Source organism: Odocoileus virginianus, chromosome 34, assembly GCF_023699985.2.
Source record: "Odocoileus virginianus isolate 20LAN1187 ecotype Illinois chromosome 34, Ovbor_1.2, whole genome shotgun sequence".
Lineage (NCBI taxonomy): Eukaryota > Metazoa > Chordata > Mammalia > Artiodactyla > Cervidae > Odocoileus > Odocoileus virginianus.
This window is the reverse complement of record NC_069707.1, coordinates 18,426,474-18,452,209: the sequence shown is the minus strand read 5'-3', so window position 1 is coordinate 18,452,209 and position 25,736 is coordinate 18,426,474. Positions and strand designations below refer to the sequence as shown.

General features: G+C 36.1%; 1 long non-coding RNA gene across 3 annotated transcripts in view; it reads right to left on the bottom strand.

Annotated features, from left to right (window-relative positions):
• Window positions 1-2,467, bottom strand: part of LOC110138173 (uncharacterized) — a 370,957-nt gene extending 368,490 nt beyond the window's left edge. For all 3 annotated transcript variants that reach the window (XR_011485665.1, XR_002314142.2, XR_002314143.2), the window contains exon 1: window positions 2,334-2,467. This is a non-coding gene — a long non-coding RNA (uncharacterized lncRNA). The remainder of the gene's footprint in view (window positions 1-2,333) is intronic.
• Between the last annotated feature and the right edge of the window lie 23,269 nt (window positions 2,468-25,736).

Genomic DNA, 25,736 nt, shown 5'->3' with positions numbered 1-25,736 from the left:
GAAAAAAAGAATAAAACATTTTAAAGAAATAAGAAACAAAGGGCTTGGTTGCTAACTAGACATATCAAAGGGTTCATTTTGCAACATATACAAATATCAAATCATTATGTTGTACACAAGAAACTAATACATCAATTATACCTCAATCAATAAAAAAAGACTATATATCAGATTATATGCCAAGGAGGTGACTCTGGATTAAAGCCTTGAGGCAGGATTAAGACAATGTGATGTGGTAGAACAAATAGATGTTTGAGGTTTGGATTCTTCCACTAAATAACTTTGGGAAAGTTATTTAAATCTATTAGACCTCAGTTTGGGCTTCCCTGATAGCTCAGTTGGTAAAGAATCCGCCTGCAGTGCAGGAGACCTGGGTTTGATCCCTGGGTTGGGAAGATCCCCTGGAGAAGGGAAAGGCTACCCACTCTAGTATTCTGGCTGGAGAATTCCATGGGCTGTATAGTCCATGGGGTCACAAAGAGTGGGACATGACTGAGTGACTTTCACTTTCACTTTCAGACCTCAGTTTGGTAAAAACAGACTAACTAAAGCTCCTTCCATAATTTTAGTTCTTTGACATTGTGATTTTTTCCTAATAAATTTATTCTCTGCCCTTTATAGGGGCTGTACTTAAGAAATGATTAATTTAGAGTAAGGAGTAATTTCAGTTCTGGAGGTAGCCAATACTACTTGTTCTCTTTGCTTAAACAGGTGAAAAATTTTGGAGACTAACCTGCCTTTTTTTTTTTTCCCCTTTTACAGAATTTCACTATGTTTATTCAAGTTCTTTTTGTGTTAATAAGTCATTAAACATGTTATATTAAATTCACATGAACACACAAAAGATTATTCCCTAAAATAAAAGAAGTATCACGTTAGCTAGTTTGATAGGCATAGCTTACAAAGAAAGAACTAGTTTTTATCCTTATATATTCTGTACAAACATTGTATACTAAATTCTGGCTTTTTTAAAGATTTTGCAAGACTTTGAGACTGCTACAAATGACTAATGCAACAATATGACATGGAACTCAGGTGCATTTAAGTGCTTAATGAAAATATGGCCACAACTTTTATTATACTTGGCACTTCATTTTCAACATTAACTTAAAAGTTGTGTAAAATGTGAAGGAAAGTGAAGTTGCTCAGTCATGTCCAACTCTTTGCTACCCCATGGACTGTAGCCTACTGGCTCCTCCGTCCATGGAATTTTCCAGGCAAGAGTATTGGAGTGGGTTGTCATTTCCTTCTCCAGGGGATCTTTCTGACCCAGGCATCAAACCAAGGTCTCCTGCATTGCAGGTAGAAGCTTTACCATCTGAACCACAAAGGAAAATTATTGTTTTTTTTAATGTGGTTTTTAACAACCAACATACTTGGTTTTTAACATGGAATTTAAATGATGAAGTTTTATAGCAAGTTAAATTTTTCCTGATATTTTGGAATGATTTTGAAGCATATGGATAGAGGGGGTGGAAAGGGCCTTAGTTCTATCAAAATGTTCTAGCTCATCACCTTAGAGCAAATAAAAAGCTATACCATACTTTCAGCTTAGTTTCTGGCAACAAAGTTTATTAGTTTAAATGCCTTTTCAAATTCCCAACTATTTTTATCTCAATTCTGAAATACAGTGTATAAAAAGGAAAGTTAGACCAGTTGACATAATGAACAGGTTACAGGCTCCAATGAAAACATTAGGCCATTGCAAAAAAAGATATCATTAGGATTTTTTGAAATCTCATTTTAAATCAGCAAAACTATTTCACATATTCAGTTGTTTTCTAATGAGGATAAATATTTGCATGATAAAATTAAGAAACATCTATGATTTAATGTATACAATATAAACATGAGAAACATCACACTCACTAATAGATACAGATTCCTCTTACTCTGAACATAGACTATTTAAAACATCTTTAAATAGATAGCTAAATAATATGATATATTTATGTAAGAGTTCTTTACATTCTTATTAAGATTAGGGCATCAATCTTGACCTTTATCCATTACTATTTCAAAAAAGTAAAAAACCCTAGCTACATGCTTTTTTATTTCAAAGTGTCTTCTTTATCTTTGTGAGCTAGCTAGGTATCAACTACAAGGCATTAATAATTCCTTTCTTGCCAGGTTATTTTTAGACTGCTTTAGCTTTATTAAGATGTCTACCAAATGCTAAAACGTTAAATAATGAGCTTTCTCTTCTATGCCTACCCCATATATAGGAGATTTCTTGTTTCAAACCTCAGTGCACACATGTAAACACAATTACTCAAAACAAGGCAACAAGTGAGAAGCAGGATTAAAATAAGAACTCAGACAGTCTAACTCACAATCCAGCCTTCAACCCCCTAGAACTTGCTGTTTTCCTTTGTCCTCTTTGCTGTAAACCAAGATACTTGTTCTTTAGCAGGGTGTTTCTGCTGCAAATCCAGTTGCTACTGCATTATGCAATGAAGTCAGAAGCCTGAGCTTGTGACATCAATATAGGTTGCTATGGTAACTCTTTCCATAAGTATTACAGGTTCATTGTAGGCTCAAAAAAGAGGACTTCAGCAGAGTAGCAAAATAGCCAGTATTATTCAGCCTAAATTACAATAGTAATTGATGCAAAAAAAAATGTCTTACACTAGCTATAGTAAACGCAGATTTTTATATTTGTTTATGTCATTATTGAAAGTCATTTTCTAATTTTTTTAAAGAAATGAAAATTCTTCAAAACTAATAACATTGCCACTGACCTTCTGATATAAGAAATCCACATGATCCAGGCAGAAGAGAGTACTACAGTAACATAGCTAATTATTCCATGCATTGTGTCATTCCAGAAGTCAAGTAATGTTATACATTATCTGTTATGAATACACTCATAACTGCATGATTCCAATCCAGTTTTCTCATTACAGACATTATAAGAAGGTCCCACAGAGCTGTTTGTATGAAAGCAATTTTAGATAAGTTTTCCCAATGAATGTGCCTATTTTTAACCAAACAATAGAAAAAAAATCACCTTTTTATTGCACATGTTCATCCTTATTTCCCCAGAATATCTTTGCTAATGCCTCACTTTTAATGGTTAAATCCTCCCTGTGCAGGAGACATTGGAAAATATTCTTTCTCCATTACATTCTTTTTACCTGAATTTGAAGCACATGGCTGAAGGTTGCAAAGCCAGAATTCCTTTCTTCCATAGCTTCTTTTCTTTATCATCTATCATCATCAACATGAGGATTTTAGTTCAAGTCTGCAATCATGCTTGAGCACCGAAGAGGGTTTGCAATGTGTCAGGCGTGAGGTATAAGAAGCATAAGACACAGTTCCATCCATGAAAAGTTCATACTTATAGTAACAGCAACAACTCTAATAATATTTACTGAGTACCTGCCATGTGACACCATCTTAAGCACTTTATATCCATCTGTTCATTTAATCTTTACAACAATCAGGAAGAGGAGGAGTTACTACCATCCCCATTTTTGCGCATTAGAGAGTTGAAGCTCAGGGAGATAGAGTCACTTGCCTGAAGTCACAGACATAGTCAGGGAACAATGCTGGCATTTGAACTTAGATTTGAGTCCAAGTGTTAATGATCTTTTGACAGAAATTAAGGAAATTTCTTGTTACTGTGGTAAAATTAAAAATTGCATCATAATCCTACTGAGAAAGAATTCCTACACATATACCTCACTGAAGAAGAAAGGCAATGATGGTCTTCAGATTGGCTTCATAAATACTTTTGATGACTGACTTTCCTGTTTTTGTAACACTCAGCAGTTCAGAAAGTGTTTGTCTGAAGACATTTTTATTCCCTTAGGTTATAAATGAAAATATCCCTCAAAAAGATTGGTCTATAAGTTTTCTTAGACAGTTGCATTGATATTCTCATATACTCCAAGCTACTGGACTTTTTTCAGCTCAGATAAATATATTAATAATGTGTACAGTGTGAAGCTGTTTACAAATCATACCAAACATTCACCCATTCAGCACATATTCATTGAACCACTATTATGAGTCCGGCACTGCACAAAATATTAGATATGAAACTACAACAGAAAAATGAAGTGGTCTGCAAATTAAAGAAGCGCATGATATAAAATGAGAGAGAGTCATTGATCAAAGAACAACATAAGAAATGTAAAATAAGGACTGTGTCCAGACAGCAGAAAATAAGAAAGGCTGAAATAGATAATCTAAGCATTCAACCTTGAGTAGTGTAAAGAGAACAGAGGAAACACAAAGAAGAAGGAAGAAAACAATAAAAAGAAAAAGAGAACCTAGGGAAATGTAATGCAACATATGACAGGAACGTCAAACAGCCAACTTGATTCTTTGAAAAGATAAATAAAATTGACAAACCTCTAGCAAGGTTGATCAAGAAAACAGAGGCAAGGCGAAAGTAAACAACATTTGAAATGACAAAGGGAACACAATTAGAGATACAACAGAGATTAAGAAGGAAACAAGACACCATGAACCTTTTGTCAATACATTTGAAAGCATAGATAAGGGGGACAAACAAAATGATCAAGAAGAAACTTTAATAGACTGAGAAACACCAAAGAAACTGAATTAGAAATATAAAGACTTTCCAGATCAAAAGCATGGATGGTGTTACAGGTAATGTTATCAAAATTTAAGAATAGATAATTCCAACCTTACAAAATCTAAATAATTTTTAAAAGAGGGAAGTATTCAAATTAATTATTTTATGAATTTAGTATTAATATAACTTGATTAAACTAAAAAACTCAACAAGAGCAGTACAAGAAAAGAAAAATAAAGTATATCTCCCATGAACATAAATGCAAAAGTTCTAAATAAAGTACAAAATCTAGCAAATGTAATAAAAGCCTATATCCCTCTTCTTCTTCCAAACTCAACAATTAATTGGCCTTTGGATCTATTATTCTCTACTTCTTATTTTACATTTTAGTAATAATATTGAACTGTGGCATTTCCATGGACACACCTTACATTTCTCACCTCTGGGCCTTTCCTGATAATACTTCTACCTTGACATCCATTTCTCATTTAACTAGATAATTCTTATCTTCCAAAAATCACCTCATCTCTTTCTCCTTCTGGCCTGAACTTTTTCTTATGATTTACCAGATAGTACAAAGTGTTTTAATGGATGTCTTTCCCACAAAGAACCATATGGTTACAGATTATGTGGTTTTCATCTTCTAACCCTTGGCTATTGACATGTACCTGGAATGAAACTAAATCTTCTAAATCAAGAGCATGAAGTCTGTGTTTTGACCACATAATCAGTCTTATGAACTAACTGAATGATCTTTATTTGGTTCTTCAGCATCACCTATATTTATAAAATCCACTTCTTACATTTTCTTTCATTTTTGTATATAAAAATGATCATATGATTTTTATCCTTCATTTTGGTAATGGGTGTATCATGGTGAGTGATTTAAGCAAGCTTAATCATTTCTTGCATACCTAGAATAAGTCCCACTGACCCTGGTGTATGATCTTTTTGAAGTATTGCTCAATTTGATTTGATAATATTTTGTTGAGGCAGAGTGTCACCTCTTAATCACTACGTTACAGTTAACATTTTCAGAGGTTATATTTTCTTCTGTGGGTCAAGCAATAGATTCAGTATAAATTACCTGGAAATTTGTGTTGAGTTTTTAGTTAACCTCACATAATCTCAGCTTCTTACATGATGGAAGTCCAACCTCTTTCTCTCCATGAATGTATCCAGAGGCAAAAGTCATCCAGGAAGTCTGTTTGAGAGGAAAGCGAATGGAAAGGACTAGAGAAAAAGCCTGGTTCTAGCACAGTAGAGGCTTTTGGCTTTGTAATAGCAAAATAGACTCAGTGGCACTATTAAGGGTTGAACTGTGTCACCTCAAAATAGATATTGGAAAAGGAAATGGCAACCCACTTCAGTATTCTCACCTGGAAAATCCCATGGACAGAGGAGTCTGGCGGGCTACAGTCCATGGGGTCACAAAAGTGTCAGGCATGACTTAGTTACTAAACAACAACAAAATAGATATGGTAAAGTTTTTACCTCCAGTACCGCTGAATTGCAACCTTATTTGGAAGTTGGGTCTTTACAGAGGTAATCAAGTTAAAATAAGGTCATTAGGATGGACTCTAAATCAACATATTAACAATTGCCATCCTTTTTACCAAGAGGAAACCTGGAGAGAGAGACATCTCACAGAGCAAAGACTAAATGAAGGAAAAATGCCATGTGAAGATAAAGGCAGAGACTAGGGTAATGCATCTACAATGCAAGGAATGTCAAAAATTGTCAGCAGATCACCAAATCCTAAGAGAGAGGCCTGGAATATTCTATTCAAGAACCCTTAGAAGGAACCGACCGTACTGACACCTCCAGAACTGTGAGACAATAAATTTCTCTTGTTTAAGCAAAGCCCTCCCAGCTTGTGGTACTTTGTTACAACCCTAAGAAATAGTATGAGTATCTTCAAGAAATCTGAGAACAAATCTGAACTTCTTGCTTAATGAGTAAAGCAATTCCCAACACTTTCTTCCATTGGGTTCCATATTGATAGAGCCAGTTCACAATAAAAATAGCTAGATCAAACCTCTACCTGTGATTTTATAGCCTCACAGGCGAAATTTACAAATAATTTTGCACAGATATATATGGTGTTTCCTAACATGTTGCTAAAAGAAGGTGAATCTTTTTTTCTGGAAAGAATGTGTCCCTTTCTGCCAGAGGACTGATAAATGATTCCTAAAAGATCATTACTTTTTTTTATTATTATTCTGGGATTCTAAGACACATCTAAATACTCAGAATGGATTGTTTACCCATACCTCATAGTTAGGTTCACATGAAAACATTCTCAAATACCAAGAAAGTGTTATATTTTAACAACAATTAATAATTTATCTAATGCCTAACTTTAAGGAGTCTGATGGGAAGCACAGTGGAAGAGTCTTACCAAGGTTCTGGAAGGAGACAAAAACATGACGTGAGTCATAGTTGGGCTCTAGATTAATAACCACATTAGCAAGGAATATACAGAACTGAAAAGTTAAACATTTGCTATATTCTTGAGAAAACTGAGAATGTGAATAAAATGTATTAATGTTGAACACTGCAGTTCCCTTTAGGGGAAAAGGCATGAATAAATACGCTCCTCAAAACTTACATTTTCCAGACTGGTGGGGCTTGAGGGATGTTCTGAGCCAGAAAAACAGTCACTCCTATGCGCCCTCAGGGGGAAATGTCTGGCTTTTAGTAGAATTTAACAGTCACTGATCCTGTTGCTGGATTTGATATGCTTTCTTTCTTTTCTTCCTCCCTTCCATCTACTGTCCTTCTTTCCTTTTTAGTATAAACACATTTTCTATTAAAGTAATGCATGTTTGAAGTTTTAAAGAAGCCCCATTGTTTTCTGCACAGAATTACCCAAATGAAGAGCATTTTGAAGCAGGCATCCTGTTTCTTATTTTCTCAATTCTGAGTATGAATTTAGAAGCATAAAGTATTGGTTGAGTACATGTTTCAGAGCCAAACAGCCCTTGCCTTCAGTTAACAAGTTTTCTTATTTACTTAGGGACTAGTACTTAGCTGTTCTGTGCTTCCTCATTTGTAATAAAGAATGAAAACTGTCCCTCCATCATATGGTCTGTGAACCAAAAGAAGATTCTACCTGAAGAGCACATAACATAGGGACAACCACCTGGAGAATACTTAATAAATGTAAGCTAATAGTTATGCTTATAAAAAAACACCAGTTATATGACAGTCTGGAGAAGTCAAAGCTATAGCAATGGTAAAATGGCTAATGGTTTCCAGGCATTTGAGGCAGGGAGAATGTTAGCTGAAGACAAATACACGAAGCACCGTTTTAAGGTGATACGCCTATTCTGTATGTTACTATAATGGCAGATATCTGATAGTACACATTTGTCAAAATATATCAAACTTTATAACATAAAGAGTGAACCTCACTGTATGCACATTAAAAAAAAAAAACCAAAAACCCGTATCAGATGTCTGAGTATCCCTGGGTGGCATGTAGAAAGTAGGAAGTAAAGAAACACCTGGAGTAACAGGCAAATTTGGCCTTGGAGTACAGAATGAAGCAAGGCAAAGGCTGAGTTCTGCCAAGAGAACACACTGGTCATAGCAAACACCCTCTTCCAACAACGCAAGAGAAGACTCTACACATGGACATCACCAGATGGTCAACAATGAAATCAGATTGATTATATTCTTTGCCGCCAAAGATGGAGAAGCTCTATACAGTCAGCAAAAAAGAGACTGGTAGCTGACTGTGGCTCAGATCATGAACTCCTTATTGCCAAATTCAGACTGAAATTGAAGAAAGTGGAGAAAACCACTAGACCATTCAGGTATGACCTAAATCAAATCCCTTATGACTATACGGTGGAAGTGAGAAATAGGTTTAAGGGACTAGATCTGATAGACAGAGTGCCTGATGAACTATGGATGGAGGTTCATGATATTGTATAGTAACAGGAATCAATACCATCCCCAAGAAAAAGAAATGCAAAGAAGCAAAATGGCTGTCTAAGGAGGACTTACAAGTAGCTGTGAAAAGAAGGGAAGTGAAAAGCAAAGGAGAAAGATGGGAAAGATATTCCCATCTGAATGTGGAGTTCCAAAAAATAGCAAAGAGAGATAAGAAAGCCTTCCTCAGCGATCAATGCAAAGAAATAGAGGAAAATAATAGAATGGGAAAGACTGAAGATCTCTTCAAGAAAATTAGAGATAGCAAGGGAACATTTCATGCAAAGATGGGCTCATTCCTGTCTTTACTGAAATGGTAGGGACCTAACAGAAGCAGAAGATATTAAGAAGAGGTGGCAAGAATACACAGAAGAACTGCACAAAAAAGATCTTCACAACCCAGATAATCACAATGGTGTGATCACTCACCTAGAGCCAGACATCCTGGAATGCAAAGTCAAGTGGGCCTTAGAAAGCCTCACTACAAATAAAGCTAGTGAATGTGATGGAACTCCAGTTGAGCTATTTCAAATCCTGAAAGATGATGCTGTGAAAGTGCTGCACTCAATATGCCAGGAAATTTGGAAAACTCAGCAGTGGCCACAGGACTGAAAAAGGTCAGTTTTCATTCCAATCCCAAAGAAAGGCAATGCCAAAGAAAGCTCAAACTACCACACAATTGCACTCATCTCACACACTAGTAAGTAATGCTTAAAATTCTCCAAGCCAGGCTTCAGCAATATGTGAACCATGAACTTCCAGATGTTCAAGCTGGCTTTAGAAAAGGCAGAGGAACCAGAGATCAAATTGCCAATATCCGCTGGATCATCGAAAAAGCAAGAGAGTTCCAGAAAAACATCTATTTCTGCTTTATTGACTATGTGAAAGCCATTGACTGTGTGGATCACAAAAAACTGTGGAAAATTCTGAAAGAGATGGGAATACCAGACCACCTGACCTGCCTCTTGAGAAACCTGTATTCAGGTCAGGAAGCAGCAGTTAGAACTGGACATGGAAAAACAGACTGGTTCCAAATAAGGAAAGGAGTACATCAAGGCTGTATACTGTCACCCTGCTTATTTAACTTATATGTAGAGTACGTCATGAGAAAAGCTGGGCTGGAGGAAGCACAAACTGGAATCCAGATTGCCGGGAGAAATATCAATAACCTCAGATATGCAGATGACACCACCCTTATGGCAGAAAGTGAAGAAGAACTAAAGTGCCTCTTGATGAAAGTGAAAGAGGAGAGTGAAAAAGTTGGCTTAAAGCTCAACATTCAGAAAAGTAAGATCATGGCATCTGGTCCCATCACTTCATGGCAAATAGATGGGGAAACAGTGGAAATAGTAGCTGACTTTGTTTTTGGGGCTCCAAAATCACTGTGGATGGTGATTGCAGCCATGAAATTAAAAGGCACTTACTCCTTGGAAGGAAACTTATGACCAACCTAGACAGCATATTAAAAAGCAGAGACATTACTTTGTCAACAAAGGTCCATCTAGTCAAGGCTATGGTCTTTCCAGTGGTCATGTATGGATGTGAGAGTTGGACTACAAAGAAAACTGAGCGCTGAAGAATTGATGCTTTTGAACTGTGGTGTTGGAGAAGACTCTTGAGAGTCCCTTGGACTGCAAGGAGATCCAACCAGTCCATCCTAAAGGAGATTGGTCCTGGGTGTTCATTGGAAGGACTGATGCTGAAGCTGAAACTCCAATACTTTGGCCACCTGATGTGAAGAGTTGACTCATTTAAAAAGACCCTGATGCTGGGAAAGATTGAGGGCAGGAGGAGAAGGGGACGACAGAGGATGAGATGGTTAGATGGCATCACCGACTCAATGGACATGGGTTTGGGTGGACTCCAGGAGTTGGTGATGGACAGGGAGGCCTGGTGTGCTGTGGTTTATGGGGTCGCAAAGAGTCGGACAGAACTGAGTGACTGAACTGAACTGAACTGATGGGTTACTACACACACATATAACTCCTTGCTCAATCAGTAGAAATAATGACACCTCAGCAGCAAGAAGAACACCTACTACTCAGATCTTGCTTTCTAATACCATTTTCCAACTAAAAATAAAGAATAAAAACAGGGCCCCTCGGAGATAGACAGATTCTAGGACTGAGACAAAAAATATACAAGATGATCCTAGAGCATCTTTTAGCACCAGAAAGTAAAAGAAATGCTTTTTAAAGAAATAATGGAACATGCAAAGGGACCAAGCAGAGAACTGAAAAAGTCCCCAGTGGTCAAGCTGGAAATTTTTATCAACAAAATAAGTAAAGTGGTATTAGCTTATAATCCAAAGCAAAAAATAAATCAGTGAGTCCATACAGATATAGGTAAATAATTTAAAAATAAATAAGGGAAAACAGACAAATCTCCTAGGCAGAAAATTTACAAATAGTTAGTGTCAGTACTTTGTCCTCAAGGTGTGAAGCATAAATTCTCACACACTGGATGTGAGCTGTTCATAGTGACTTTCTTCCCAAAAGTACAGTATAGAAAAGGGGATAACTTTATAGTAATGTTACAGTAGATAAACCTGGCAAACACTAACTCACGCAGTTGACCAAGGTAAATGGAGTCAGTGATAATCAGTCATGTTGAAGTATGTACCCTCGACATGATGTGATGACAATGCCCCTTCACCTCTGTGGTCTTCCTCCATAAAACCCACAACCCCAGTCTAATCATTGAGAAAAAACATCAGACAACTCCCAATGGAGGAACACTGTGCAAAATAGTTGAGTCCTCAAAACGGTCAAAGTCACCGAAAACACGGTAAATTTGACAGACGATCACAGCCAAGAGGTGCCTCAGGACTCATGAGGACTAAATACAATGTGGTAACCTGGATGAGATCCCCAAAGAGGAAAAGGACATTAGGTGAAAACTATGGAAATTAGAATAAATTATAGACTACAGTTAAAATAATACATCAACACTGATTCAAAAGTGCAACAAATAGCCCGTACAAATATATGATGTTATTAACAAGGTAAAACTGGTATGGGCTCTACAGAAACTCTGTGCTGTCTTAAACTGTTTTAAAATTTAAAATTTGCTTTTAAGAAGAAAAAATTTAAAGACAGATCATTATATTCAACCTAGAAACAAAAACATTAACCAGCATTACTATGTATTATTTTCTAATTTGGTCGACTATTAGTACAAGAAATAACTAGCAACTACAAGGTCTTATAAACTTGAATGTTTTAATCATCACTCCAACTAATCCTGGTCTAATCTTATACTCAATTCAATTCAGGTTGAATCTCTTCTAAAAATTAGACCTCCCCTTGAAGTTGATCTGTTATATTTAAAACCTTTGTCACCCATTTTAATTTGCCTACAAGGAAATCTTACAGATGTCAGTGACTTTTACATTCAATCTGCAGTTCCTAACACTCTAAATACGCCATTACTTAGCACTCCTTGATTTATAGCTCAAAGCACAATTTGCCCTTTATAATCCAGTGAAAAACTATTTAAAAAGTAATAGATCAGTCACAAATTACATTAGGTAACTAGTAACACAAATGGAAACATGGTGATTTTTCCCAATATTAATTAGGTTTCACATCACTTATGTCTCCTGGGTTTAGTTCTTGGCTTCTGAAGTCAGAATTTACATATTCAGCTTTTTCTCCAGTAACTCCTCATCTAACAAACTTCCCCATCCACAATAGACTTTCTGTTGTACTATTTTCCTTTAAAAATGTGGAAGTGCAAAACAAAACACTAACAGTTTTCTATATACTCCCAGAAAGTCAATTTGCTCCCTCGCTACTGTTGCATAGAAATGTACCTCTCTGAATTGAAGATTTTTGTAAAGCCTGTTCTTTGGGATCTTGAAGGTAACTATGAAGAGAGAGATGAGAAGAAACAGTAGAGACAGAAAACTGAGCTCCCCCACCACACAGTTTTTGAAGGAGCTGTTTGCCTATGTTTATTCATTCCATTTATCTCTCATCTGCACACTCAAGGTTACACCCTATAATCTCCCTATCAGTGTTCTTAGGTCTTGCACATGTAGAATCTGATAGGAGTATAAGATAAGCATAAGTTAGAACTTTCTGATTCTTCACAAGGTCCTAAAATACCTAGAAACAATGGCCCTTGACTTAGATGGGGCAAGCAGAAATGCAGATTAAAGCAGAAAGGCTGAAAATTTTTACCACTTCTCAAGTACCACAAACCATCTTATTTATTCCCCAGTCCAGTAGACCTTCCCCCAACATTACATATCTCCATGTACATACCACACTGAACAAACTTTAACCTACATTTGGAGGATATGAGCCATTATTCTATTCAGAGCGAGTATCTCCTTTTCGCTTCTTGGTGAAGTATAAAGTCATGAGGTAATTTGGTGATCAGCTCAGTGAGCCTGTTTTGTTCACTGGAAAGAAGAAACTTCCTCTGTTGACTGGTAAAGGGAACCAGCCTGGTACCCAGATTGAAACTCTAACTTGAAAATCCCTCCCCACCAAAATTCCAGCCTCCCCAAATTCCTATATGGCTTCTGAGTGAAATGGAAAAAGCAAGTGGAACCAATTTATATGCTCTATACTTCTTTAATATATTTGGTAATTCACAAATCTTACAAAACCTTATGCAACTGAAAGCTTGGTGTCTATGGTTGTTTGTGTGTGTGAGTGTTGAGTTATGTTGCTTTCTTATGTGCATGAAAGTCAGTTACAAAAGAAAGCTAAGCTATCTTGTGATACACAAATTCTTTCAGCCATAGTACTTATGATAACTGCTACTGCACGTTTTATCAAATGTCATATGGACTTAAAATGATTTAACACATTTTTAAGCTGTAGGGTCTCTTTCAAATTAAATGTACAGACAAGGGTATATATATTGGACATGGTAGATTCCCATGGAGCCATGAGACAACATGATACAGAAGACAATATAGCTATTTACACCTTACCTCACCTCCAGTTCTGGGAGCTGGCTTAATTCCATAACCAATCCTGATTGTGTCTGGCCAAAGCGATCTTGTTCTGCTCCACAGAGGCCCTCCCTGGGAATCTGACTTGTCCCTGGTCCTCTTCATTCTATAATGCCGAAAGGAAGCCAGATTACGTTAGAGTCAAACCTCAGAAACATGTCTGCCTTCGGGCAAACCAAGCAATCCATTTAACAACTTAACTTTCCCAACCAGACCAGAGCTAACCTAAAATTAACCCTTCCATAAAAGTGACTCAAATCTGGTGGCCGAATATAGGACTTTTAAAAGACTTGTCTAAGGGAAGGTGTAAGACTGGACTATTCTGGGCACTCACAGCCCTCCTTTTCTCTACTAGAGCCCACTTCTGTGGTCATTCTAGATTGGTCTACTGATTCAAAACAGAGCTCAGAAATGTGTTCATAAAAATGTATTGCAACTTTAGGTCAAAATCACACGATTAATTGTTGTATTTTGTTCAGTTCCCAGACAGAGTAATTTTATTTAGTTCACCAAAGTAGGCCTTTGCAGTTTCAATCGAACTCCATTTTTTCATTATTAAACAGAATAGCCAAAAAACTACATGTCTGCTAGTTTTCACCCTACAAATAGATACAGTTTTGGTCAGTGATGCTTTACCCTTTCCCCACCACAGATTCGATTCTTGTACTGACCATTTAGACAGTCCAGGACCTGCAACATTGTCAGTGTCGTTCAGTCTAAACCCTTTAAACTTTAAAAATTACTATTCATCTGACACACTGTTTTCCCTGTCACGCTATTGCTCAGCAAAGTGGTATTAGGAATGAATAAGTGATTAGAGAAATGAGCAAGCTTCTCCAAAAAGAGGAAACATAAAAAATAAAGGTGACATTGAGAAGTAGAATCTCATTTTTAAAGCCCAAGCTAAAACAAACTGAAAACGGCTCATCCCACTGTGAAGGGCTACTAAGTCAAATTGGGTTTCTTTTTTTTATTCAAGATTGTATCATGTGTACTAAATTTATAAGGAAACAGCCTCTGCTTTTATAGAGCTTGAGAGTCCTTGCTTTATCACAAGAAGAAATCTGCAGACTGTCACTTTCTGAACAGCTGTGGCTTCATTCATTGGCTAGAAGGCAGCATGATGACAATGGACCAGGGGTGTCAGGCTCTGGGAGTGGTAGGAATAAACAACACCTCCTAATATCTAGTCATGAATAAGGTCTTATTTAGTCTTTCCCCAAAAATGACCCCTTATCACTTTTCCCATTTATGTCCCATTCCCCTATATATCCTAGTTATTGTAACTTTTACTTTTGATGAATATGCTCAGGAGAAGACTTGGTTTTAGAGAATCATTTCCCTACTCATGGGTGTCTTGAAATTTTAGACTAGTAGAAATCCAGTAAACTAATAAATGACAGAGTCATATCTACTACAAAATGACAGAGTCAAATCTCCTGGTCTGTTACTGAACAGAAGCGAGGGCATTACCTTGACATTTAGTGACAAAATTTTAGCAAGTGGCAGTTCTTAGCCTCAGAAGAAATATTTTAAGAAAGAGTGAATTTTGAAGGCCTCTATAAGAAAAAGAAATTTTCCAAACATTATATATATATAAATTTTACATGTAGTCTTGAGCTCACAGAAAATTAAATAATAGATTTTCTCTTAGTCAACAGTTAAAATATGTTTATTGATATCTACTACATGCCAGGAAATTTCTAGGCACTAAGGATGTAGTGGAAATAAGGCAATGTCCCTGTTCTCAATAGCAGCTCTTACATTCAGAAGAAGAAAGATAGAGGATAAATTTGTAAATACACAAGATTATTTAGGAGATAATAAGCGCTAGGAAAATAATAAAGAAGTATTAACTGGGGGTGCTGCTTGAGCTAGGTGGTCTAGAAAAAGTCACTTATGAGATGGCATTTGAACTGAGACCTGTTAAAATCATATACATCTATGATCATGTCTTTATAAATGTAATTCTGAAACTGACTTTCCTACAGGGTAAATTTGAAATGGAGTTTTATGGATATGGACCTTACATTCATATTTCTATCGAGGCATCATTCTTCCTTTTTTTTTTTTTTTTTTTTTGTCTTTTTCCCTGTTTCCCAATCTAACCTTCCTCTCTTTCTACCTTTATACCTATGGATCATGCTCCTTTTTTTTTCCTCTCTCCCCTTCCGCTTTTTCCCTATATCTCCCCCTTTGCCTTCTTCCTTCTCTTTCCATCAAGCTCATGGTGCTCTCTCTGAAATGTTTTCCTTGCTTCTTAAAAAACGTGTCCATCTGGCCCACTGGGGCCACCTGAATTTCTGTTCTAACATCTTCCTTCTTACTCTACTTACTGTTAAAACAGACATAAGCAAAACTCTTTGTATTTCTTGTGGAATTTAACAAACACAGTCTCACAGTGGTTTCTCTAAAGTAGCTATGTCTTTTTTAACTTCTTTTGACTCTTGAGTTCTCCTTCTGTGCCCTCTACTAGGAAAAAAGTAAAATTAGATATGAAGTGTTATACCAGGTCAATAACATGTAAATATTTGAAATTTTTTGATTGTTTTAATTCTCCTGAATACATGTAAATTTCAAAACACAGTGCTATATTTTTATTTGGAGGAAGTATGTGCTCCAGTTTTATGCTTTTAACTGCAATCCCATCGATGTGTTTCAATGATTTTCTCCACAATAAAAGTATGCAATTATCTATACTTATTATAAAAGTCATCTTAACAGAACTTTTATTAAAACTGGGAAGGCTTAATATATCCATAATAAGACACACTGCAAATATTTATTTTCAGCTACAGCCTCATAAAAAATGTACCTTCTCTTAAAAAGGAACTCTGCATGGAATTGTTTTGTGTTAATTTAATTCTAATAAAATTGAAGTATGTTTTACAAATTAATACATACATAAAGTAACACATTCTGGTAGGTTATTTCTAATTTTTGTTGTAATTTGTTTGAATGAAACTATAAATTTTAAGCTATCCACAAAGCCAAAAAAAAAAAAAAAGACTTGAATAAGACTAGGTAAAGATAAGAAAGTGCAAAGACATAAACATTTAAACAATGTTGAATAGGACACACTCTAAAGATATTTCACCCCCATTACATTCTCATTTCAGAAATATGCTAAACACTGGGGATTCCTTGGTAGTCCAGTGGTTGGGACTCAACTCACTGCCAGGACCCTAGTTCAATCCTTGGTCAGGGAACTAAGATCTTGTAAGCTGTGTGGCAGAGCCAAAAAATTTTTTTAATTAAATTAAAAATATTTTTTTAATTTTAAGGAAACCTGGTAAACACTGTATGTTTATCTGGTAAAATATCCAGTAATAAGACAAATCCTCGAACTGATGAAACTCGTCCATGTTTAGAAGATTCTATTACCACTGACATTGTTCCCAGGCCAATGCTCACACAGTGACCCATCTTGCTGCCAGCTTTGGCCTGGGGAGGTTATAGTCTGGCCTCACAGCTTAAACAGGAATTCTTTACTCAAATTTACAAAATGGGATTATATTTTTGTCTTCTGCTTTTAAAGAAAGGCAGGCCCATCTTCCAGAAAGCAAAATGTTTCAAAGAGGAAACTATAGTGTGAGGGACCACAGTGAGACAAGAGCACCTGTGGAGCCCAGGGATGAGGCAGAGACGTGGAGCATCTTCTACGCGGTGTTTGCGTCAGTCTGCACCAGAACATCAATAGTCTAGGACAGACTGAAGTGTTAAACAAAAGAGTTTTTCATCATGTTCTCAAGCAAAATACCTATTAAGTCCTTTCCACTTCACTCTTCTGACATAATTGCTCTCTGCTTCCTTTTTCTCAGTTTGAAATTGAGAATAGGATAAATCCCATAGTATTGTTATGGGGATTGAGTTAGTTAATTCAGTTAAAACACTTAGAATCTTACCTGAAACATATTGATCATTCAATTAATGGTAACTATTATCCTTGCTGCCACTGTTGCTGTTATTGTGGTAGCTAATAGTATGAAATGCAGATATGGTAGTACTTGTATAGTTGTGGGACTTAAAAGAATTTGTAAATCAGAAATATAATGCAGCCTAGATGCTAGAAACATCCAAGTTTACCGTCTTTTTCTAAGATCCTTGTCAGATATCTTTCATAATTAAACTCATCTTTCTAATTACCTAGAAAGAAAGTCTTATAAATCTAACTTTATTTAATATATTTTAGGAAACTATGCTTGAAAATGTTTTAAGGAATAGAGAAAACAAATTCAAATTTTGCTTCTCGTTTTCAGGGAAACAACCAACATAAGAGACCATTATCATCTGTAGGAGAGTCATTTGGAAACTATGGACTTGACCACATAGAACAGATTAAGGAGGACTTACTTTGCACATGTTTGCAAAAATGGCTGACTTAATATCACTCTCTGTACCATGGAGAGTCCCCTCCTATGATGACTTTGGGTCTGGTTATGAGACTTGCTTTGGCCAACAGAATAACAGCAAATGTGGTACAAGCCACAGAGTGAAATGTGCTTGTATTAACAAAGGCTCTCAAAGAACTAAAGAGCCTCTTGATGAAAGTGAAAGAGGAGAGTGAAAAAGTTGGCTTAAACTCAGCATTCAGAAAACTAAGATCATGGCATCCGGTCCCATCACTTCATGGCAAATAGACGGGGAAACAGTGGCTGACTTTATTTTTGGGGGCTCCAAAATCACTGTGGATGGTGATTGCCGCCATGAAATTAAAAGACGCTTGCTCCTTGGAAGGAAACTTATGACCAACCTAGACAGCATATTAAAAAGCAGAGACATTACTTTATCAACAAAGGTCCATCTAGTCAAGGCCATGGTTTTTCCAGTGGTCATGTATGGATGTGAGAGTTGGACTACAAAGAAAGCTGAGCGCTGAAGAATTGATGCTTTTGAACTGTGGTGTTAAAGACTCTTGAGAGTCCCTTGGACTGCAAGGAGATCCAACCAGTCCATCCAAAAGGAGATTGGTCCTGGGTGTTCATTGGAGGGACTGATGTTGAAGCTGAAACTCCAATACTTTGGCCACCTGATGTGAAGAGCTGACTCATCTGAAAAGACCCTGATGCTGGGAAAGATTGAGGGCAGGAGGAGAAAGGGATGACAGAGGATGAGATGGTTGGATGGCATCGCAGACACAACGGACATGGGTTTGGGTGGACTCCGGGAGTTGGTGATGGACAGGGAGGCCTGGTGTGCTGTGGTTCATGGGGTCACAAAGAGTCGGACACAACTGAGCGACTGATCTGAACTGAACTCAAGAAAAAAAAGAATTAACAAACTTTCATTTTATAGAAAATATTAATATTATATTATTATACTAAAATACATTATCATATTAAAGCATAATATCCAATAATATATAGGTTTATATAATTTAATAATATATATATCATTATATATACCATAATGATAATGTTGGTGTTTATAATATGTGTGTGCTAAGTTGCTTCAGTCATGTCCAACTCTTTGAAACCCAGAGGACTATAGCCTGCCAGGCTCCTCTGTCCATGGGAGTCTCAAGAATGCTGGAGTGCATTGCTGTGCCCTCCCCCAGGAGATCTTCCCAATCCAGGGATGAAACCCATGTGTCTTAAGTCTCCTCATTAGCAGGCAGGTTCTTTACTGCTACCACCACATGGGAAGCCCAATGTTTGTAATATATATAATATAAAGCCCGATATTTGTAATATATATATAATACAAATATATATACAAATATATATTATTTGTATATATAAAATCTATTAGTTCTGTTAATTGGGGGAACCCTAACTAATACAAGAATCTTTCACTCCTCTGACTGCATCACATTTCTCTCGCACTCTATCTCTGTACAGGTAAATATAGAGAGAGAAGGAAAGAGAGAGAGATTTATTTATTCTAAGGAATTGGCTCACATGATTATGGAGGCTGAGATATTTCACGATCTGCCACATGAAAACTAAATACCCAGAAGGGCTGGTGGTGAAAGTCCCAGTTTGAGTACAGAAGACTGATATCCTGACTTGAAACCCGTCAGGCAAAGAGAGCAAATGCGTTCTTATGCTACCTTTTGTTCTAGTCAGGCCTCCAAGAAATTGGATGAGGCCCATCCATATTGGCAAGGGTAATCTTCTTTACTCAGATTAACAATTCAAAGGTCAGTCTCATCTCAAATACCCTCACAGACACACCTACAATAATGTTTAACCAAATATCTGGGCACCCGTGACCCCATTATGTTGACACATAAAGCTAACCATCAGTGTTCATCAGAGAGCTAACCCTCTTTTGCTGCTGGACTCTTTCTCCATCAGGTAAACAAACCCAGGTAAGCCTGCCGGAGGCTGAGGAACCACACGAAGGGACTGCAAGGCTACCTGTCTCAGCTGACATCCCAGGTACATGAATGAGACCCATTCAACAAAACCAAAGCAGACTGGCCCGCACAAACATGACAAACAATAATTGCTTGAAATTTAAACTATTAGGTCTTGAGACAGCTTTTTATACAGCAAAAGCAAATCAATTTGCTAATTGGACACAATTTTATTAATAAAAGCTGATGTCACACTTAAGACCAAGGCCATATTATAATCTGTGCTTAATAAATTTCAGTCTAAGAAAATTCTAATCTATACTTACTGCTTGGACACAGAACATTTGAAATATGTAAAGCTACTTCCATTGTTTGTTATTAGCATCAAAAGATTTATACAATTTTTTAAAATAAAAGATCAAACTTTTAAAAAATCATAGTTGAGTAGGCATATAAAATGAATGCCAAGATTAAGTTACAAAAAATGGCAAGAAGCAAGTTAAATTTCATGTGAGTATTAAAAATACTGGAAATACCATTTCAGTTCTAAAATAATGACATAAACATTTCCTTTAGGCACCTTCAATATCAAATAGTAAAAGATATTGTGATATAACTCATATTCTATAAAATTCACTAGAGTGTACCATTCAGTGGATTCTAAAATATTAAAGTTGTGCAACCATTGCTGCTCCTAAACACCATAATATGTCACCCCAAAGAGAAACGCTACCGGTTAGGAGGCATTGTCCTCTTCTCCCCGAGTCCCTGGCAACTACTAATCTACTTTCTGTCTCTATAGATTTGCATATTTTGGACATTTTACATAAATGGAATCCTACCATATGTGGCCTTTTATATCTAGCTTCTTTCACTTAGCCTTGTGTTTAAGTTCATCCATACTGTAGCCTTTATCAGTATTTTATTTCTTTTTATTGCCAAATGCTATTCTACTATATGGATATGCCATGTTTTGCTTATCCAGTCATCAGTTTATGGGCATTAGGTAATTTCCATTTTTTAGTATTATGAATGATATTGCTATAAACATTTGTACACAACTTTTAATATAAATATATATATTGTCAATTCTCTTGAATATAAACCTAGAGGTGAAAATACTGGATCATATGTCAACTGTATTTTCAATACTTTGAAGAACTTCCAAACTGTTTTCCACAGTGTATGCACTATTTTTCATTCTGGTCAAGAATGTATGAGGGTTCTTCTGTTTCTTCATCCTTAACATTTATTATTTTCCTTTTTATATTTTTATTATAACCATCCTAGTTGATGTGAAATTGTATCTCATTTTGATTTTAAGTTCCTATCTCCTGATAACTAATGATGTTGAACATCATTTATATGCTAATCTTCCATCTGCGTGTCCTCATTAGAGAAATATCTATTCAAATTATTTGCTCATATTTTAATTAGGATATTTTTGTTTTTATTCTAGAGTTGCAAGAGTTTCTTACATATACTAGATGCAGCATTCTTATCAGATACACGGTGTATGAATGTTTTATTCCGTGTGTGTGTGTGTTAGTCACTCAGTCATGTCCAACCCTTTGCGACCTCATGGACTGTAGCCCACCAGGCTCCTCTGTCCATGGACATTCTCCAGGCAAGAATACTGGAGTGGATTGCCATACTCTTCTCCAGAGGATCTTCCCAACCCAGGGATCGAACCCTGGTCTCCTGCATTCCAGGCAGATTCTTTACCATTTGAGCAACAGGGACATCTTATGTTTTATTCCATACTGTGAATCATTTTTTCATTTTCTTGATTTTTTGAAGTACAAATATTTTTAATGTTGAGGAATTCCAATTTATTTTTCATATTGTTCATGCTTTTTGTGTTACATTTTTTAAACTATTGCTTAAACTAAGATCATGAACATTTACTCTGATGTTTTCTTCTAAGAATTCTATTACTTTAGCTCTTAAAGGTTTTATTCATTTTGAGTTAATATTTAGAGATAGTGTGAAGCACAGTCCAATCTCATTCTTTTGCATGTGAATATGAAGATGTACCAGCTTCGTATGTTGAGAACACAATTCTTTCCCTCATTAATTTTCTTGTCAAAAGTCAATTGACCACAGATGTGTGGGTTTACCTCTGGACTCTCAGGTTAAATGCTACATGATCTATGTGTCTATCCTTATGCAAATACCACAACTGTCTTTTTTACTGTAGGATTATAGTAAATTCTGAAATCAGGAAGCGTGAGTCTTCCAACATTGTTTTATTTTTTCAAGATTGTTTGGGCTATTCTAGGTCCTTTACATTCCTGTGTGAATTTTAGGATTTGCTTGTGCCTTACTGTAGAAAAGGGAGTTTGAATTTAATAGGGATTATGTAGATCTCTCTATGGAGAAGGCAATGGCAACCCACTCCAGTGTTCTTGCCTGGAGAATCCCAGGGGCGGGGGAGCCTGGTGGGCTGCCGTCTATGGGGTCGCAGAGAGTCGGACACGACTGAAGCGACTTAGCAGCAGCAGATCACTCTAAGGAATACTGCCAGTTTAATAATAGTAAGTCTTCCCAACATGAGCATGGGATGTCTTTCTATTTATTAGGTCTTCTTTAATTTCTTTCAACAATAACTTGTGGTTTTCAGTGTATAAGTCCTGCACTTCTTTGATAAATTTATTCATAAGTATTTTATTCTTCCTGATGCAATTGTAAATAGGATAATTTTCCTAATTTCATTTCGTTTTTTATTGCTAGTGTACAAAAATACAGTTAAATTTTGTATATTCATCTTTTATTGTCAGCTTCAACTTCACTAAACTCTTATTTGTTCTAATACTTTGTGTGTTTGTGTGTGTGTATGTGTATACTTAGTGTTTTACATGATATACATTATCCTATATATTTATGATAATGTCATATGCAAATGGAGACGACACTTCTTTCTTTCCAATCAGGAGGCTTTTTGTTGTTTTTTCCTGTCTAGCTGCCCAGGTTCATACATCTAGTACAATGTTGGATAGAATGGATAAGAGCAAACATCCTTGTCCTGTTTTTTATCTTTCACCTTAACTATGATACTAGCTGTATCTTTCACTTCTTTCCTTCCAGTCAGGAGGCTTTTTGTTGTTTTTTCCTGTCTAGCTGCCCAGGTTCATACATCTAGTACAATGCTGGATAGAATGGATAAGTGTAGACATCCTTGTCCTGTTTTTTATCTTTCACCTTAACGATGATACTAGCCGTATCTTTCACTTCTTTCTTTCCAATCAGGAGGCTTTTTGTTTCTTTTGCCTGTCTAGCTGCCCAGGTTCATACATCTAGTACAAAGTTGGATAGAATGGATGAGTAGACATCCTTGCCCTATTCTTTATCTTTCACCTTAACCATGGTACTAGCGGTAGGGTTTTGTAGATGCCCTTAATAAGACTGAGGAAGTTCCCTTCAATTTCTAGTTTGCTGAATTCTTGACCCTGAAATAGTGTAGGATTTTGTCAAATGTCTGTTTTGTCAGATGTTCATCTTGAATTTTTATCTATCGTGATGATCATTTTTTTCTTTATTCTCTTAATATGGCATATTACACTGATTTTCATATGCTGAAACAAACTTGCATTCTTGGGGTAAATTCACATGGCCATGGTGTTCACTTTTTATATATTTTGGACTAATTTGTAGGTTTCTGTTGAAGATGATGATATATTTATTCATAAAGGACATTGATCTGTAGTTTGCTTTTCTGTAATATTTTGTCTGGTTTTGGTATCTGTGTAATACTGGTCTCATAGAATGAGCTGGAAAGTATCTCTCTTCTTCTTTTTTTTTTGAGGGGGGATTATGTAAATAATTGGTGTAAGCAATATTTTAGATGTTTGGTAGAATTCCAGTTTGCTTGATATTACTGAGCTAATTCTGTAAAGGCTCTGTTCTATGTCATGTGTGGCTACTGAAGTCTGTTCATTTATTTTAGGAATCAGTTATGATTGAGTAATTTTTTAAATTCCTGGAACCAACAAATCTACTATTCTTTACTGAGGAACTTTGTACGCACATTAAAATAACCTCCAACATTCAGTTTAGAGCTGTCTTAGCTTCTACCTCCTAGTTGGCTGCTTCAAGGTCAGCCAGAGGTGAGAGCTTAGGACTTTCTCAGGTTCTTTCTGAGAATGCACACAGCTCTACACATGTGCATGAACTTTTAGATTCCCAGGAATACATCCAAATTTTCCAAAGCCCCTATGGACACCTCATTTTCTTTTCAAGCTTTTCTGGTTAATCTGTTGTTTGTGTCAACTGTTAACTGTCACCTCAGGCATTACAGTTTTGAAACATTTGCCTGTAAATATTTTCCATAAATGCCCCTTGAGGAGAGGCTTTTAGCACTGGGCAAGCTTGAGTCAGATCAAAGACGAACAAGCTTTTCCAGTCAGAAAACCATCCAACACATCAAATAAGATCAATTCTTTGGAAATGCAGCTTTGAAAGAGGCCCAGCTCTGTCCTGCTTCCTCAACTATCGAGAATCCAAGCTCTTCTTCTTCAAGGCTCCTGCTGAATTGGGGAGTGGGAGGTTAGAGTTGCTATCCTTACCAATATTCGGTAATTTTTCTTGAATAAATGTTTCATAGCTTGCTACAAGCCTTTGGTTAATTTCCAGAGTTCTTAAAAAAAAAAATTGATTCTATTTCATCAGTCTGTTATTGTTGCTATTGTTGCATTTATGGAGGGATACATTTTTGGATGTCATTTTCACTGCACATCACCATTAAATTAACCCTATCAAAACTTAACTAATATAGTACAGGCATTCACCAGTATAATCTGTTATTTTATAACACTTCAATCTTGCACATTAACAGAGGGAATAATAAACTATAATTAATTAATTTAAATAAATAAAAATATGCTAGTGTGAATCAGGGTCTAAACTGTGAAACATGACTGCAGATAGTGACACAGGAATATCTTCTGCAAATATGAAGAACAATTAACTATAAGCTACTTGGGTGACTACTTAAGAAAAATCACTATCCAAGGGCAGCTCCAGGACCTTTAAGAATAAGTCAGAATTTTTTAAATTAGGACAACAAATTATAAGGAGCAGTTAATAAATTCAGAGTAAATTCTACTTGTAGAGTTAACAAGATGAAAATAAAGGCTCTTTATTAGAAACTGCATGCATAAGAACATTAAACTCACATTGTACTTAAACTCTCATCAAGGATGATTGATGATAGAAGAAAAAACCAAGAAGAAACATATTTTGGTGACTGTACTTCTATTTGCTGACACTACAGAAAAACCAAATCTTTACCACACAAAGAATGAGTTCAGAATGGAAAAACACTGAAGCATCTAAATTTGACTGTCTACTGTACTAAGTCAAAAACCAACTCAGAAAATGCTCTACATGAAAACAAAGTTGTTTGCTAATCATCATATTGGCAATTTTGCATTTTATTTCAGCTAGAGGTTTATTTTTAAATTTAATCTCCCCTGATTGAAATGAGGTTTTTTAAAAATCATATATTTCACATTTGTCCTCACAGCAATCGATGAAGTAGATGAGATAAATAGAACTATTCTGGGAGACACAGAATTCTAAATTAAATGATAAAATATGTCTTAAAATGACACAGACTAAGTGCTTTTTCAGTTGGATCAGTATTTAAGAGGCCACTTTAATTTGACACCTTTGGGGGTACAGAAAACAAAGACACTTAGTTAATGACTTTGGATCATTATAGAAGACAATGTAGAAGTGTATACAGAGCTAAATCTTACCTATAAAGTCATCCCAAACACCTAGCTTAACCAAGAGGACTGCGATCATCCTTCAAATTGTATCACTTGGCTTTAAAGAGCTAACGTCCCTCTGAGAGTTTGACTTGTCTCATGATAGTGGATTAATTTTAATCTCACTTATCTGACCTCCCACGGCAATTACAGTCACTTCTACAACATGAACAGTTTATTGTCCATTATTAACAGTTTTCTGTGTTTCAA